Source organism: Lactuca saligna, chromosome 7 (genome assembly GCF_052625555.1).
Source record: "Lactuca saligna cultivar CGN05327 chromosome 7, ASM5262555v1, whole genome shotgun sequence".
NCBI classification, from domain to species: Eukaryota; Viridiplantae; Streptophyta; class Magnoliopsida; order Asterales; family Asteraceae; genus Lactuca; species Lactuca saligna.
Window position 1 is genome coordinate 35,758,836 of NC_136423.1, and position 18,893 is coordinate 35,777,728.

Below are 18,893 nucleotides of genomic sequence, written 5' to 3' on the forward strand. Positions count from 1 at the left end.
TGTTAAACATTTACTAAAATATGAAGTGATAAGATAGACAATTTGCATTTAAAAAAAAAAAAAAAAAAAAAAAAAAAAAAAAAAAAAAAAAAAAACTTACATGGATAATATGGATAATATGACGTATCATTGATTTTTAATTAATTATTGTTTTAAAGCAACATGAACATACAAACATGTATACAATAGTTAATTAAATATTATATATATATCACATTCCATAACATATGATCGATAACATGAATCTAATCTAATTTACATTAAAATTTCAACCACAACATACAATGATATTTTTAAAAGAATACTTAAATCAAGAAAATACAAAAAAGAATTAGTATATAACAAACTTACAAATTAAAAACTTCAACATAATAACATGGCTTGTGTAACGACCAAAATTTTCGAAACAATTAAAACTTTTCAAAAACAACCCATTTTAATAACGTTGTTACAAAAAGGTTTTCAATACATTATTTAACAGAGTATTTCCCAGGTCCATTTCATAAAACATCAATGCGAGGAACGGTACGATCACGGCTTTGCCTTGCCACAGACTCCTGAGAACCTGAAAACATAAAACCACAACTGTAAGCCCGAAAGCTTAGTACGCCCTTCCAGGCCACAACCTTCCGGTCCAAACATATCGCCTTCCGGCCCATAACACATTGCCTTCCGGCCCATAACATATCGCCTTCCGGCCCGCAACGTAAAAGCATATATATATATATATATATATATATATATATATATATATATATATATATATATATATATCATGACAGAACATAGAACAACCGTGCTTACCGGGTTACACCCCAGACCAGACGACCATACACATAACATGTAATCATATAGCAGTTCACAGTTAGCAAATCGATCAACAGATCACATAATATATCATTACCCTAACCAAGATACCAGCCTAGCCGATCACTAGCATAACATCACTCTACGACTCAGCCAACATAATAATTATGCACATACGCCTTTCCAGGCCATGACCTTCCGGTCCACATCGCATTGCCTTCCGGCCCGCAACATGTAATGCCTTCCGGCCCATATCCCGCAGTATCATACAACAGATAATTACCCGGACTTCCATTCGATAAAAGGGTCGGCCTTGGTGCCTTAAACCCTATAGATATAGTGAGGATAACTCACCTTGAAACTGCCGACTGAACAGATAGCCCGAACTGCTCCGATCCCTGATACGATCTCCACCACTGGACAGCCACCAATGCACTGAACTCAAAACCATAACCAACAATTACCAAAATACCCCTGGAAACCACTGGTCAACCCTTGGTCAAAGACTGGGTCAAAGTCAACCCCTGACTGGCCCTACTCGCCGAGTCAACCCTATGACTCGCTGAGTTCCCAACTCAAAACTTCACTCAATCCACGACCTAACTCACCGAGTCACCCCGAGACTCGCTGAGTCCAACAACTCTGAGTCCATTCGCACATAACTCACCGAGTCATCCCTTGACTCGCCGATTCTCCGACTCAACCAGAAAATATTGGGACTCTTCAACAAGACTCGCCGAGTCCAAGAACAGACTCGCCGAGTCTAAGGCTATCTTCAACCTACTCGCCGAGTTGTTCATCCAACTCGTCGAGTTCCAGACCATCTTCATCCAACTCGCCGAGTTGTTCTTCCAACTCGTCGAGTCTCAGCTCGTCTTCAAGCAACTCGTCGAGTCCACCCATGTGACTCGCCAAGTACCACCGGTCTAAATCCAAACAGAAGCGTTCCAGACCATGCAATTGATCCAAAACATAGATCTAGCCTCCTACAACTCATCCATCACGTAAAGTGGCAATCTTTACGTGAATCCAAGGAGATCTATGCATTTTGCACATTAGGGCTAAGGTTTGGGACAAGATAGCTTCATCCAATACTCAACACAGGGACTTTCCTGCATTCTAACCCTCCTCCATTCCAGATCTGAGGTAGCAACCTCAGATCCAACCTTTAGACTCCAAAATAACCCAAGATAAGTTTCCCCCCAAACCCCAAAATGAAGAGACAAGACAATAGCAGCTCAAGAACGAGATTTTACCTTCCAAGAATGCCCTAATCTGCAAGGAAACTCGAATCCAAGCAAAACCCCTTGCTCCACACCTTCAAACTTCCAAACTTTCTCTAACAATTACTTCTCCAAGCTCCAATCCACTCAACAATGGTGCTTCTCCATGATTTTAGGGTTTCAGGGACTCAAAGGGGTGATAAAGAGGCTGGGGAGGAAACATAATGCTCTTTATATAGGGCTCAGCCCCGAGAATTAGGGTTTTCTCCACTCAGCGCCTATTCGCCGAGTCCATCTCAATGACTCGCCGAGTCGGCTATTTAACACGCGACCAAGTCGCGACTCTACTCGCCGAGTCCATCCATGGACTCGACGAGTCACTCTTTCCAAATTACACTTTTAGCCCTTCCACACAACTCTTGCTATTTCGGGATGTTATAGCTTGAAAAATTGTTCAAAGCTTTCAAACCAACACAAATAACATTAAACTTGTTTTCTTTGTGAATTTTGTATGTGATTTGTATTTGTGTGTTTACTCAAAAAGATTGATCTTTTTATAGTAGAGTATCCATTAATTGTTTATTAAATATATTATATAAGTTATAAAACTTTTCAATTTTTAATCATTATTAAGAGACTTTTGAGTGGTATTCATTAAAATAGGAGGTTTCAAATGCATAAGGTATTTGCAAATTTTTATGGGGGTTTCAAATTCATGAGGTTCAAGAAAAAATAATAGCTTTATAAGTATGTATGATATATATATATATATATATATATATATATATATATATATATATATATATATATATATATATGTTATCTACAGTTATTGTAATACCGTGTTACTATTACAATTCTTGTTAGAATTTCATATTTGCACGTCTATTCCTCTAGGTTAGTTCAAGTATATTCAAAAATGACATATTAATTTTAGTTTTATTCTAGAAAAAAATTTTAAAGAACAAAATTACATTTTTTTAACAATATGCATTCTTGAATGAATGTAATTTAAATTTTAGGTATTTAAAAAATACCCATTTTTATAGAATATACATATTTGTTTAATTATTATACAAACATTATTGAACTAACCTAGAGAAATAGAAGTGCAAATATTAAACTCTAGTAAGAATTGCAATAGTAACATGGTAACACAATAACTGTAGATAACAAATGATCCTAGCTATATATATGTATATATATATATATATATATATATATATATATATATGTGTGTGTGTGTGTGTGTTAGGCGGAAAGATGTGATGTAAGAGAAAATAATATTGAAAATTTGAAAGTCTTGGAATTAAATCAAGTTAGCGGTTTGTAAATGCAATAGGTAGACTTCTCAAAATGTTTGGGTCTTCAAAGTGCGTTGCTGAAATGTGCTCAATTACACCGTCCGTATAAACTCATGGCTATAGTTTTCACGGCCGTGGAAGTCCCTGAAGGGCTACAATCCTCAAATCTTCCTTCCCGATGCTCCAAAAGTCATGAAATCTTGCCCGTATCTTTTGTTCACCCCCTAAGCTAGATCCCACCTCCAAGAGTCCCTGAAATATCACAAAATTGTGCGAGTGAAATAATATCATGGAATATCTCGAAAAACATGTAAAATGCATGGGCTTAAGCCTAAATGCAATGCAATTATATGAAATAAAACTAAAAAAAATGGGTGCATGAAATGCACCTAAATGTAACATCCTGATTGTCAGGTATCATTATTATTCCATTCAGATTTCATGTTTTAAGGTCTACTCAACAAGTTGACGTTGTGACTCGTCGAGTAGCAACGGGTCAGGACGCGTCATTTAATGAGTGACTCGGCGAGTCGGCATGGGGACTCGACGAGTAGGAGCTGGCAGAGGAAACCCTAAATTTTAGGGTTTTTGCACCCTATATATTGGACCATTAGCGCCTCCCACTGTTCTTTATCACCCCTTGAGAGCCAAAAACCCTAATTTCTGTGAGTGTGAGCTTGGAGAGTCTACTTCTGCTTGGGCACGTTTTGGAGGTAACAAGCTGTTACCTTGACCTCTTTTCTTCTAGAATCTTTTATATGTGAAGATTAGGGCTTTCTTTAACTATTCATGAAGGGATTATGGTATAGGAGCTAGATCTGAAGTTGAAACTTCAGATTTGAACCTCTTTTGAGCCCTAAGTTCATAAAGCTCTTAATAGGGTCATGAAGGAACCCTTGTTTATGAGTAAAGTCCCATTTCAAGCTTAGATGTGGAATTTGAGTCATGCAAATACGTAAAGGTAGCAACTTTACGTTACTAATTCACTCTAGGGACCTAGATCTACTGACTGGAAGAAAGGGGTAGTTCAGAATTGCGTGATCATGAGAATATGTGTATGGACTCGGAGAGTATGGGAGATGACTCGGTGATTCGGGTAGGGTTTTGTCCAAATTAGTCTCGTATGGACTCAGAGAGGTCTGGGAGATGACCCGACGAGTCAGTTTGGATCCCAAGCACTAAGTCGCGTATCGACTCGGCGAGTCTGCTAGAGACTCGGCAATTCGAGTCGAGAAATTATGGAATTAGGAGGGACTCAAGGCAGAGAGAGTTATATTCAACCAATAGGTCAACATGGATTTTTGACCATTAACCAGTGACTTGGCTTAAGTGTGGGATATCTTGTACCTTCCAAGGGCATTTTGGTAATTTGAGTAATTATTAGTGGACCACTTATGGGTACAGGTGAGTTGATTGAAGCTATATCTGGGGGTGTGGACAGTATCATTTCGAGCAACTAGCAAGGTGAGTTATCTTCACTATATCAATAGGGTCTAAGGCACCAAAGCCGACCCTTTTAGTTGTTAACTTGGTTATAGTATACTACATGTGGTTATGATCTATTAGATTGGTATCAGGATAGATAGTATGTTGTTACGCTCTTATGATCCATTAGGATTGGTATGTTTGTGACCTGGTTAGGTCGGTGCTTTGGTTATGAGAGATTGCTAATCTCTATAATCGATGATCTATGAGATAATTATATATGATATCTGTATATGCCAGTATATGTTAGTTATGTGTACATGGTTATTTGCTTGATGTCTGGGTTGAGGCGGTCTTGCTTTGTGTTGAAGGCTAATATACCCTACGAGTGGTCCGAATAGACTGTAGGCTCGTATGGCGGTCCAGTCATACCGAAGGCTCGAGATAGATCCAGATAAACTGTAGGCTCTATAGGGCGGTTCAGTCAGGCCGAAGGCCCAGTATGCATGTTGTTGATTATCTGTTATTGGTATGGTATTATCGGTGTGGTTATGGTATTTTGGGGTGGCTTATTAAGCTCTCGGGCTTATAGTTTCAGTTTATTGTTTTAGGTACTTCCAGAGATCATGGTAAGGCGAAGGCTTGACCCTACCGCTCCTCATCCATATGCTTATATTTTTGGGACACTCTGATGAATAACAATTTGGAAATATTTTGTAAAACACTATTTGGTTCATGGTTGAAAAAGTTTAAATTTGGCTTAAAATTTTTTGGATTATACAAGTTGGTACCAGAGCTTTGGTTTGAGTTAATTGGAGGAACACTCGTGTGAATCCAGTCTCAAATCAAGGAAATTTTTAGAATAAATTCTAAAGTGGTTTTCAAAATAAGGGATGGAGGATGCGGAATGTACGATGAGCCGGAGCAAGTAAGTAGACCCCAAAATACCATACAATTATTTGATATTATGATATGTTAGAATAGTATGCTAGTGCTAGGCTAGTGATCTTCAGGAATTGCATGATAGACTTGCCTGATTATATGATGCCTACTATCCTAGGGTTCCTTTTATATGAAATTGACATCATTATTGTAGTTGTTTAGTGTATGCATCAGTATTGTGCATAATCAAGATCTTATAGCCTGATAATGTTTGATTCGGCCTTAGGGTAGGATTGGATATTCGAAAGTCTATCGGGTCCAACGTTATGTGTGCCTAGCATGCACTAATGCTGCAGGGTTAGTGGAAGTTTCATGGATGCATGGTCATGAGAAGCCGTGAGGCCAGTTATGGGATAGTTTCGCATTCCTCTAGGAGTGAGAGTTGAGCGCTTGCCATGTTGATTGTTAGGGCGTTGTGGTGATACTTGAGACAAATATAGGTAGGTGTGGAAGGTAGTATGGGCCCGTACTACTGAAAGCACAGGACCCATACGTGTAACAAGGAAGTCACAACCCCTAGTGTTTGTGATCTCCCAATATTATGTTGTTTATCTGATATCTTGGGTATATTTTCAGTATGGTGATGATGAGATGCTTTATAACTGGATCAGGATCAGGATTAGGGGGCGGAGGCCCGTTTGTGCCCATAGCACCGGAGCCTGTGTGGAAGATAGGGACAGAGGAGTTGGATGCCAGGATTCGGGAGATCCTGCATGATGAGATTGCTGCTGCGTTTCGAGCACAACAACCAGAGATGTTTGGGTCAATCAAGACTGCTATGGTCGAGTACTTTGATGAGCATTATGCAGCCTTAGCAGAGACGGATGCCTCTGCAATCACATCGGCTGTGACAGCGGCAGGGGGTGGAGGAGGAGCCAGATGAGTTTTCTAGTATTGGGACTTCAATAACAAGAAGCCCTGACGTTTGATGGTACACAGGATGCGATCAGGGCTATGATGTGGTTATCTGACGTGGAGGGTTTTTTCTTCACGTGCTCGTGTCCTACTGACCAGAAGGTCAGGTATACGCCCGTAGATCCGGACTAGTCAATTTAGAGATAATAGGGGTTGAAAACGACTTTTTGACAAAAGATTATTTAGAATAAATAATCTTAACCAAGTTGTTGAATATGTCTTAAGGGTTCCGTACATATAAACAGTGCCAAAATCCGAGTTATAACGAAGAAGTTATGACCCGTCGAAGTTTCGCAACAGAACCGGTACGACATCGGGGAGACGTAAATAGTGAATTTATGATAGAGATACTTTTAGCCTTATTAATATAAATAAAAGTCATATAATATGTTAACCTGAGAGCGTCCACAAAAAGAACGCTCAAATCTGACTTCGTATGAGGAAGTCATGATTTTTCTAAGATTTAGCTTAGCAGTGCACGACTCAAAACTCGAATTTTAGTTCTAGCGGTTTTTGGCTTATGCAACCTAAATGAGAGTTCAAGATCTCATTAATAGGAACTCAACAGTAAAAAGAGAGATGAAAACGGAGTCTGTATGAAGGAATTACAAATTTTTCGCGATCATTTAACAGTCTAATCTTCTCGTACTGTTAAATTTAAGATCGGTAGAGAATTAGATGATGGAGTCAAGATGAAAGTTGTAGATCTTATTTTTACCTACGCGTGGATATAAAGAACGTCAAAAACAAAGCTCGTATGTCAAAGTTACGGATTTTAGAAGTCGAAAGTGTGTTGTGCGAAAAATGGGTGACGTGGCATAATCTTGGTCATTGCTTTCTCCCCAAGTCTTGCCACCAGATGGTGACATGTGGCACCAAGTTCAGCCATATTTCATCCTATAAATAGAACCTCTCCCACCCTCATTTTATTCACACCTTTCCCATTCTTTCTTCTCTTTACTCTCTCTCTCTCTCTCTCTAGAACCTTTCTTTAGCCCCGAAACCCCCCGAAAAGCCTTAGGAATCTCCCTAGCACGAGGTGGAAGCCCCGGAGTGCTTGACGGCTCCAAGAAACAGAGCTTTTCAGCTCGGGAACGCTACTCCAAGCAAAGCCCGATTTTCTATAAAACCCGCTATAAGTGAGCTACGCCTACGCTATTTTTAATATAGCTTTTATTTAATTATAGTAATGTTATTAGGAACTTATAATAAGTACTTGGGCTATTATTATGGGTTATATAAGTATAGTTTAACACTTATATAATAGTAATAATAGCTAGACTATTAATTAGTCTCGGCGAATAATAGACTAAACTCTAGTGGTAATAATACTAGGTTTCGTCGAAGGAAATTATTTTTAAGAACCGAAGCGTTGTCTAAGTTCGAAATCATCACCTTTTCAAGTGAGTGCATAGTTATTTTCATCTTACACATAAACATGAAGTATTTTATATAAGTTACGTGCTATGTGTGCATATTATTTGAATACTTGTTGTGTATGTTGGATGAACGATTTTATACATGTTTTAAAAGATTTAAACGGTATATTTATTTTATATCTACAAATATGTTGCGGATGAAACATGGGTAGATGAAATAGTTGATGTGTAATGAAATAAAATGATGAGAGATAGGTGATGATAGGAAGGTGATGATAATTAGGTGATGATAGATAGGTGATGATGAATCGGTGATGTAGGATGAAAGATACTATAACATTGTCTTGCAATTTGGAGATGTAGTCATCTACCAGAGTATAGATTGGCAACCACAAACTATTCTAGACAACCCCGTGGAAACACCAGCAGACCCATAACCTGTAGGTGATGAATTACGAGTTCAGGCGATGTTGTAACTACGTATTCATGCGATGATACTCTAACCCCTTACTATGAATTACGAGTTCGGGCGATGTTGTAACTACGTATTCATGCGATGATGCCCTAGCCCTTGTTGGGCACGTATTGAGGGAGTAATCCCTGAATCAATACTGTCTATGCGATGTAGGCGATGATCCTTAGGAACAAACATATAAGGAAATGTGATGTAAGGAGATGAGAGGTAAATATGATGTAGGAGACGATCCTTAGGATAAATCCTTAGGGAAGGTACTTAGGAATAAAGAAGATAATGGGGATGGGTAATTGGGTTAATTGTTTGATGATAAAACATAATAATTATATTATTGTGGGTTGAAAACCCTATGTACTCACCAGATTTCTCAACCTGACCCATTTAGTTTACTTGTATCACAGGTGACGATGTGAAGTTACATTACACTGAGAGATTAAGGAGATATAGATCACTAGTGTAAATGAATGTAAGTTCTGTTTATGCTTATGTTTATGTATTGATAATGACATCCCAAATGTTTTAAAATGAATAAAAATACATTTCTTCGGAAATGCTTTGATAATGAAATTATCATGTTTTTCTGGGAACAAATTCTGCAACGTTTTTATTGAAAGAGATACTCTGATTTTTATAAAACATAAACAAAATCGGTCTTTTCTGACCGTGAAAATGGGGATGTCATAGTTGGTATCAGAGCATTAGTTTAATTGAAATAGGAATTTGTAGGATTTCTAGACTTAAACTTAGAATGCTAAGCAATGACTGTGAGATGTGAGCACTAGCTTATTTTAGGAATTATGCCTAAAAATGCTTTTATGTGCTAAATGCTTTGTGCCTGATATGCTGTTGTTTGTTTGGATCTATGGTCTATTGCCGACCGGATCTGTAAACTTTATGTGTTCAGGTTTCTAAACGTTTAATTACGGTATTAGAAGTGGCATATAACTTTTTGGAGAGATAAGGGGATTATACATCAATCATAGATAAAATCTTTCCTATCTTAATTCTCGTCATTACACACTGACCGTATGATTTGGTGTATAGATCGAAATGACAAGAACCCGAAGTGGAGTTGAGAACGCGAATGGAAACAGGAATCAAAAACCCCTAGTGATTGAACAAATACATGTTGTAGTAACTACACTCGAGCCAATCACCATGGTCGGGGTACAAGCAATGATCCAAATGATGTTGGATCGTCAAATGGAGGAAACAAGTCATTTACTTCAACAAAATCGAGAGGAACTTACAATGCCTATTGAACAACCCGAGCTGAATGATACGCAGTCAGAATGAGGGAACTACAGTGGGACGGTTGGTCAAGACAACCCATCGATAGTTAGACGAAACAATCAGGATGGAAAAATGATGAACATGGATGCAAGTACAAGGATTTCCTGGCATCCAAACCCCCAAGTCTTTCTGGAAGCCTATCATCGGTGGAAGTTATGGATTGGATCTCCGAGATGGAGACAATGTTTGAGAGTTGCGAGTGTAGCAACAAACAAAAGATCGCCCTTGCGGTACCTCTATTGAAGTCTGGAGTACTGAGCTGGTGGAAGCTACTAGTGAACACGATGCCCAAGGGAGAAGCAAACAAGATGTCTTGGGAAGATTTCCTAGTGAAATTAAAGATACAGTACTGCTCTGAGCAGGATCTTCTGGAGATCAACAATGAACTCCAAAATCTGAAGAGGGGGAGGATGAGTGTCACCGAGTATGCTGCAAGTTTTACGGAGTAGATGAAGCTCGTTCCTTATCTAGTTCCAACTGATCTCTCTAAGGTCAACAAGTTTGCCCACAGATTACTAGCGGACTTTGGTCCAATGGTCAAGCAAGCAACCACTCTTAAAGCCGTCATCTGGGCTGCTAAGAATGTGGAGACCCAGATAAGAGAAAAGGGTATGGAGAGAGATAAAGTTGACGAGAAAAGGAAGCATGAAGGATCTTCAAGGTCCAACAAGGAGAGAAAATTCCCGAAGTCTGGACGAGGAGGAGGTGAAGCAAGATGGTGTGAGAAGTGCAAGAAGAAGCACTTCGAGAAGATGTGATAGAGAAGTGACGTGCTATAAGTGTGGTAGGACTGGTCACTATTCCAGAGATTGTACATTCGACAACAAGAAGTGCTACGAATGTGGAAATGATGGGCATATTTCAAAGAACTGTCCAAAGAAGAACGAAGCTGCAAAGCAAAATGCATCGCTAAAGCCAAAAGCAAGAGCATTCCAAATGATCCTTGACGAAGTAGATGACAATGCAAGGAATTAGAAGTGAGGATGGATATCCGAGGATCAAGTTATGAAGAAGCCATGCGGATAGTATTAGGAGGTGTAGCCTATTACAGGCATAGTATAGGTTGAACTTGAACACCTTTGTAATCGTTTCAAGGAATAATATAAAACCTTCGTTTTGTTATCTGATGTGTCAAATTGTTATGTGATTTTTTTATGGTTAATTGGAAATTTGTGAGACAATACTTGGGACGAGTATAAGTAGGTGTGAAAGGTAGTAGATGCATATACTACCGGAATCACAGGACTCATGCTTGGATCAGGGAGAGTGACAAGGTTACCAAGAAACTAGTAATTGATTTCGTTTTATTCAAGTATGTTGTTACCATCGTTTCGGTAATGACTAAGAAGATGATTGTTATTCTGACCCTAGTATCATATCTAATTGAGTCCGACTACGATGAGTATGTTACGTGCAAGCAACAATCTAATAGTAGACATATGTGCAACAGGAGCATACATATCAAAATAGTCAATACCGAGTTTTTGTCTAAAACCTTGAATGACTAACCGAGCTTTGAATTTGTAAATAGTCCCATTTGTTGGGTTTTAGCCATAAGAACTTTCCTATGTGCGCATGCAAAACCCTAATGCTTGGATCTAGGCTTTCTAATAAACATGCTTTTGAATCCAAGACTTCTAATGGCTAATTAGGTTAAACAACAACATTAATACAGATCTAGAATCATACCTTTGAGTTCCTTGTTGATCTTGTTGTCTTGGAGCTTCTAGAGTCACAATTGTCACTCCTCTAATGGTTTACAAACACCAATAGCAAGCAAGATGATTTAGGAGAGAGGAGAGGGGATGGAATTCGGCCAGAGGTTCCTTGCTTTAGGTTCTGAAAGGTTGTACACGAATTCCACATCCCAAGGGCCTATTTATACTTGTAGACTCCTTAAGGGTTTCACTCTAAACCCTAATTGGATAATCTTCTCTTAAGGCTATCCAAATCCATTCCATAGATAACCCTATGGACGATTTTGAGCTATCCTAAAGCTCCTAGAATCCGTCCAAGGTCAACCCTAATGGATTTACAGTCTAAAGCTTAACTATCAAACAATTGACAGTTTATACCCTCTTATTTAATTAATCTCTTTAAGTCACCAAATTAATACCAATTAATTTATGACTTATATTAATCAAATAGCTAAATATTATTTCTTATAATATTTACTCTCTCTTAACAAATCATCCTTCAAGTTGCTATGGTGAAGGCAACCCAAAAGGACCATGCACAACCGAATATAGTTACAGCCTTAGACACTATTCCAACAGTCTCCCACTTGGATAAGTCTAGTAACTATATGTAACGCCCGTAGATCCGGGCTAGTCAATTTAGAGATAATAGGGGTCGAAAATGACTTTTTGACAAAATATTATTTAGAATAAATAATTTGAACCAAGTTTTAGTATATGTCACAAGATTTCCGTACATATAAAGAACGCCGAAATCCGAGTTATAACAAAGAAGTTATGACCCGTCGAAGTTTCGCGACGGAACCGGCATGGCACCGGGAAGCGTAAAAAGTGAATTTACAACAGAGCGATATTTAGCCTTAGTGATCTAAACGAAAGTCATAGAATATGTTAAACCGAGAAAATCCATAAAAAGAACGCCCAAATCTGACTTCGTATAAAGAAGTTATGATTTTTCTAAGATTCGGCTTAGCAGTGTACAGCCCGAAACTTGAATTTTAGTTCGAGCGGTTTTTGGCTTATGCGACCTAAATGAGAGTTGAAGATCTCATTAATAGGAACTCAACGGTAAAAAGACAGACAAAAACAGAGTCCGTATGAAGGAGTTACAGATTCTTCGCGGTCATTTAACAGTCTAAACGCCTCGTACTGTTAAATTTAAGATCGGTCAAGAATTAGCCGACGGAGTCAAAATGAAAGTTGTAGATATTATTTTTACCTACGCGTGGATATAAAGAACGTCAAAAACGGAGGTCGTATGTGAAAGTTACAAATTTTAGAAGTCGGAAGTGTGCTGTGCCAAAATGGTTGATGTGGCACAATCTTGGCCATTGCTTTCTCCCCAAGTCTTGCCACTAGATGGTGACATGTGGCACCAACTTCAGCCATTTTCACCCTATAAATACCACCTCTCCCCCCCTCATTTTCTTCACACCTTTCCCATTCTTTCTTCTCTTTACTCTCTCTCTAAAACCTCTCTCTAGCCCCGAAATCCCCCGAAAAGTCTAGGGAACCTCCCTAGCACGAGGCGGAAGCCCCGGAGTGCTCGACGGCTCCGAGAAGAAGAGATTTCCGGCTCGGAAACGCTGCTCCAAGCAAAGCCTGGTTTTCTATAAAACCCGCTGTAAGTGAGCTACGCCTACGCTATTTTTAATATAGTTTTTATTTAATTATATTAACGTTATTAAGAACATATAATAAATACTTGGGCTATTATTATGGGTTATATAATTTTTTTTAACGCTTATATAATAGTAATAATAGCTAGACTATTAATTAGTCTCGGCGAATAATAGACTAAAATCTATTGGTGATAATACTAGGTTTCGTCGAAGGAAATTATTTTAAAGTAAACGAAGCGCTGTCCGAGTACCGAGTCACCACCTTCTCAGGTGAGTGCATGGTCCCTTTCATCTTACACATAGATATGAAGTATTTATTATATAATTTACGTGTTGTGAGTGCATAGTCTCTTTCATCTTACACTTAGATATGAAGTATTTTAATATAAATTACGTGCTATGTGTACATATTGTCTGAATACTTGCTGTCTATGCTGAGTAAAAGATTTTTATACATGTTTTAAATGATTTAAACTGTATACGTATTTTATATCTACAAAACGTGTTGGGAAAAACATGGGTAGATGAAATAGTTGTTTTGTGATAACACGATGGGAGACATCAGTGTTGTCAGTGATCCAGTCATCTAGTGGAGTATAGATGACGACTATGGACGATACTAGACGGTCCAGTGGAACGATAGCAGTTTCGTAACATGTAGGTATTTTTGAACTAGGTGCTCATTAGGTATTTTTGAACTGAGTGTGTTCACTACGTATCTTTGAACTGAGTGTGTTCACTAGGTATTTTGAACTAAGTGTGTTCACTAGTTACTTTTTAACTAAGTGTTTACAAGATGTTTCGGACTACGTGTTCACCAGATATATTCTATAAGCCTTGGTAATGATGGACTTCGTGTCGATTCCTTAGGATGATCCTTAGGAATAAATAAACGAGGAATAGCGGGTTCTTAGGGTAGATCCTTCAGACTAAAGAAGATAATGGGGATGGGTAATTGGGTTGATTGTTTGATTGTTTAAACATAATAATTATATTATTGTGGGTTGAAAACCCTATGTACTCACCAGGTTTCCCAACCTGACCCACTCAGTTTATGTATATCACAGGTGATGAAATGAAGTGACATTACACTGAGAGATTTAAAGAGATGTAGATCACTAGTGTAAACAATTGTAAGTTCTGTTTATGCTTATGTTTCTGTATTAACGATGACATCCCAAACGTTTTAAGATGAATAAAAATACATGTCTTCGAAAATGTTTTAATAACGTATTTATCGTGTTTTTCTGGGAACAAATTCCGCAACCTTTTTATAAAATGAAGTACTCTGATTTTCATAAAGCATAAACAAAATCGGTCTTTTCTGGCCGTGATTTTGGGGATGTCACACTATACAAGTACAATACGGTTTGCAATCGTAGCTCTCAAAGACGCTGTCAACTCTGATCTAATCAATCTTGTCCTTTAGATAAGGGATCGTACAGTCCTCTGTTAGATATCATGCTGACAATCCTATGGAACGGTTAGTCTAGCATTTAGATTTCTCGATCTTCGATTTATTTGACATAGAACTTAATCGAACACATCAATTCAGTTCTGACCGGGCCCGGCACATAAGTCAAATCAAATCATCGAGTGGCCAAGATATCTCTTCTACCCTCTTAGGATAAAATTTACAGATAAACTTCGACTTATATGCATTTACTTATTCATTAACCAACTATACACAACAATGCGTTTTATAACATCAAGTTACTGATGCGTTTTCGCATTATCAATGCACAATCAATTAACAAATAATAAACCATATATCTAGGTTTTAAGACCATATGATATTATCGTCTTGCGATCACCTTTTATATCGTATTCCATAAGGTGATTCCAGCAAGCGCGGGTTTATTCCAATGCTCAAAACCAGTTCGTAAGCACTCATGAACGTTGCAGCAACTCTTGCTATGTCTAACACCATTTAGACACTCTACACACCAATTCACGACAATCTTCATTCATATCTACTCCCAACATATGAACGATTGTGGACCATTTGAATAATTCGATTATTCCTAATAAACTCAATTATTATGGAAGTCAAAACATGCAAAGTGAAACAATAGTTAAACAACTAACATGTGATAGTAACTTTACTCATAAATAAAACTTCTTTATTTAATCATCAAATGTTAAATACATTTATCTATTATACGTTTCTAATATAATCTAATCTATGCTAATATCATCCTTCAGCCCAATACTCCTAGCATGCTGCAAGTGCTTAACCCTACTCAGTCCCTTCGTAAGCGGATCTGCTGGGTTATCTTCTGATGATATCCTCTTCACTACGAGTTGTCCTTCTTCTACACGATGTCTAATGAAGTGATATTTTCTGTCGATATGTCGAGATCTACCATGATCCCTCGGTTCCTTGGTCAAGGCAACCGCACCTTCGTTATCACAGAAAATCTCCATGGGCTCCTTTATGGCCGGTACAACTCCAAGATCACCGATGAAGTTCTTCAGCCATATTGCCTCCTTCGACGCTTCGCTTGCTGCGATGTACTCTGATTCGCACGTTGAATCAGCTACGGTTTCCTGCTTGGAACTTTTCCATGTCACTGCTCCTCCATTTAGGGTAAAGACCCAGCCCGACTGCGAACGATAGTTGTCCCTGTCGGTTTGAAAGCTGGCGTCACTATACCCTTGCACCTTCAAGTCATCACTCCCTCCAAGGACTAAGAACCATTCTTTCGTCCTCCGAAGGTACTTAAGGATGTTCTTCACCGCAATCCAATGTGCTTTGCCAGGATTCCCTTGATATCTACTAACCATGCTTAAAGCGAAGGCTACATCAGGGCGAGTACAAGTCATAGCGTACATGATTGAGCCAACTGCGGAAGCGTATGGTACTCGGCTCATTTCTGCTATCTCGGCTTCGGTACTCGGACTTTGATTCTTACTCAACTTGGCATTTCCTTGTATCGGTAGTTCTCCCTTCTTTGAGTTTTCCATACTAAAACGTTTTAGTACCTTCTCCAAGTAAGTATTCTGACTAAGTCCAATTAGTCTCTTACTTCTTTCTCTTACTATCCTTATTCCCAAAATGTAAGAAGCCTCTCCGAGGTCCTTCATAGCGAAGCACTTCCCGAGCCAGGACTTAACCTCCTGCAGAGTCGGGATGTCGTTTCCTATGAGTAATATGTCATCGACATATAGAACGAGGAAGCTTACTACACTCCCACTGGCTTTGACATATACACAAGATTCGTCTTCGCTTCGTACAAATCCAAACTCTTTGACTTTCTCATCGAAGCAAAGATTCCATCTGCGAGACGCTTGCTTAAGTCCATAAATTGACTTCTCAAGCTTACACACTCTATTCGGATGCTTCGGATCCACAAACCCCTCTGGCTGAGCCATGTAAACATCCTCAGCCAACTTTCCGTTAAGGAAAGCGGTCTTGACATCCATTTGCCAAATCTCATAATCATGAAATGCGGCAATCGCTAGCATCACTCTAATAGATTTAATCTTTGCAACTGGTGAGAAGGTCTCATCATAGTCAACTCCGGGAGTTTGAGTAAAGCCCTTCGCAACCAATCGCGCTTTGTATGTGTGTACGTTCCCATCCACGTCGGTCTTCTTCTTGAAGATCCACTTGCACCCTACGGTCTTACGTTCGGGCACGTAATCAACCAAATTCCAAACTTGGTTATCGTACATGGATTGGATCTCGCTATCCATCGCCTCTTTCCATTTCGCAGACTCCGGGCCTGCCATGGCTTCCTTATAGCTATTAGGTTCATCAAGATTTACTAGTGTACCATCACTAATATACGTGTCCCCTTCGGTAGTAATATGAAAACCATAAAACTGGGGTTGAACTCTAAATCTATCGGAACGTCTAAGAGGTAAGGATTCGTCAATCGGTTCAACCGGAGTTTCCTCCTCGGGTTGAACGCCAGTGGTAGAGGTTCCTTCATCTATCGATTCTTGAATCTCTTCAAGTTCGATTTGCCTCCCACTGTCTCCTTGGCTTATGAGTTCTCGCTCTCGGAAAACTCCTCTCCTCGCAACAAAGATAACATTATCTTTCGGTCTATAGAAGAGATATCCAAAGGAAGTTTGCGGGTAGCCGATGAAAATACATCGCTCACTTCGAGGTTCAAGCTTGTCGTGAGTATCTCGTCTTACGAAAGCCTCGCAACCCCAAACCTTGATATGTGCCAACGAGGGAGCTTTCCCCGTCCATATCTCGTGAGGTGTTTTGGCAAACTTCTTGGTAGGGACTCGGTTAAGGATATGGGCGGCAGTCTCTAAGGCATACCCCCAAAAGAAGATAGGTAGTGAAGCACGACTCATCATAGAGCGAACCATATCCAATAAGGTTCGATTACGCCTTTCTGCCACACCATTCAGTTGCGGTGTCCTAGGAGGCGTCAATTGCGAAACTATTCCACACTCCTTGAGATACTCGTGGAATTCAAGACTTAGGTACTCTCCTCCTCGATCGGATCGAAGCATCTTGATTTTCCTGCCCAATTGATTCTCCACTTCATTCTTGAACTCTTTGAACTTTTCAAAGGTTTCTGACTTTTGCTTGATTAAATAGATATACCCATATCTACTATAATCATCGGTAAAGGTCACATAGAAGCGGTTCCCATCCTTCGTGGTTGATCTAAAAGGTCCACATACATCGGTATGTATTAGGTCTAATAGTCCCTCACCCCTTTCACAAGTGCTCGTGAAGGGTGACTTAGTCATCTTTCCAAGCAAACAAGACTCGCATGTGTCATCTTCCCTAAGGTCGAATGACTCCAACACTCCATCCTTTTGGAGTTGGGCTATGCGTTTCTTGTTGACATGTCCAAGACGACAATGCCACAAGGATGCTTTATCCATACTAGTGGAAGAATCAATATTCAAAACATCATTTCCTAAGTTATCAACAATCATAACAGTTTCATATATTCCATTACATGGTATAGCTTCAAAATAAAAGACACCATTTAGATAAGCCAAAATAGAACCATTCTCATTATTAAAAGAAAATCTAAAACCTTGTCTATACAAACCATGAAATGAAATGATGTTTCTAGCCATTTCTGGCGAGTAGCAACAATTGTTTAAATCTAAAACTAAACTATTCTTAAGCACCAAAGAATACACTCCAATCTTGGTCACAGGCGACGATCTTCTGTTCCCCATGATTAGATTGATTCTTCCTTGCTCCACATCCCTACTTCCTTTTAGTCCCTGCACATTAGAACAAATGTGATAACCACAACCGGTGTCAAGAACCCAAGAAATAGCATGATTAGAATCGTTAGATTTTATTGCATATATACCTGCGAAAGATGGCTTGATCTTTCCTTCCTTGATGGCTTGCAGGTAATCCGGGCAGCTTCTCTTCCAATGTCCTATCTTGTGGCAGTGGTGGCACTCTGCCTCCTTCGGGTTAGAGCAGGGTTTAGAGGGATCAATTTTGGTCCCACTAGAAGAGGAACCATCTCGGGCTTTTACCTTTCGATAGTTATTTGAAGAAGCTTTCCTCTTCTTTCCCTTCCCTTGACCAATAGCCAAGACAGGAGCAGCGGATGGATTGGGAGTTGGTGCAACAGACTTGTCCTTGAAATTGCTCTCAGCAACCCTCAAGAGACCTTGGAGCTTACTTAGAGTGACCTCCTCTTTGTTCATGTGGTAGGTCATCCTAAATTGATTATACATCGGAGGCAAAGAGTGAAGCACCATGTCGATCGCCAAGTCTTCGCCGAAGTCAACATTTAACTTGCGAAGGCGGTCGACATACCTTTGCATCTTTTGCAAGTGCACGGTAAGAGATTCTCCATGACC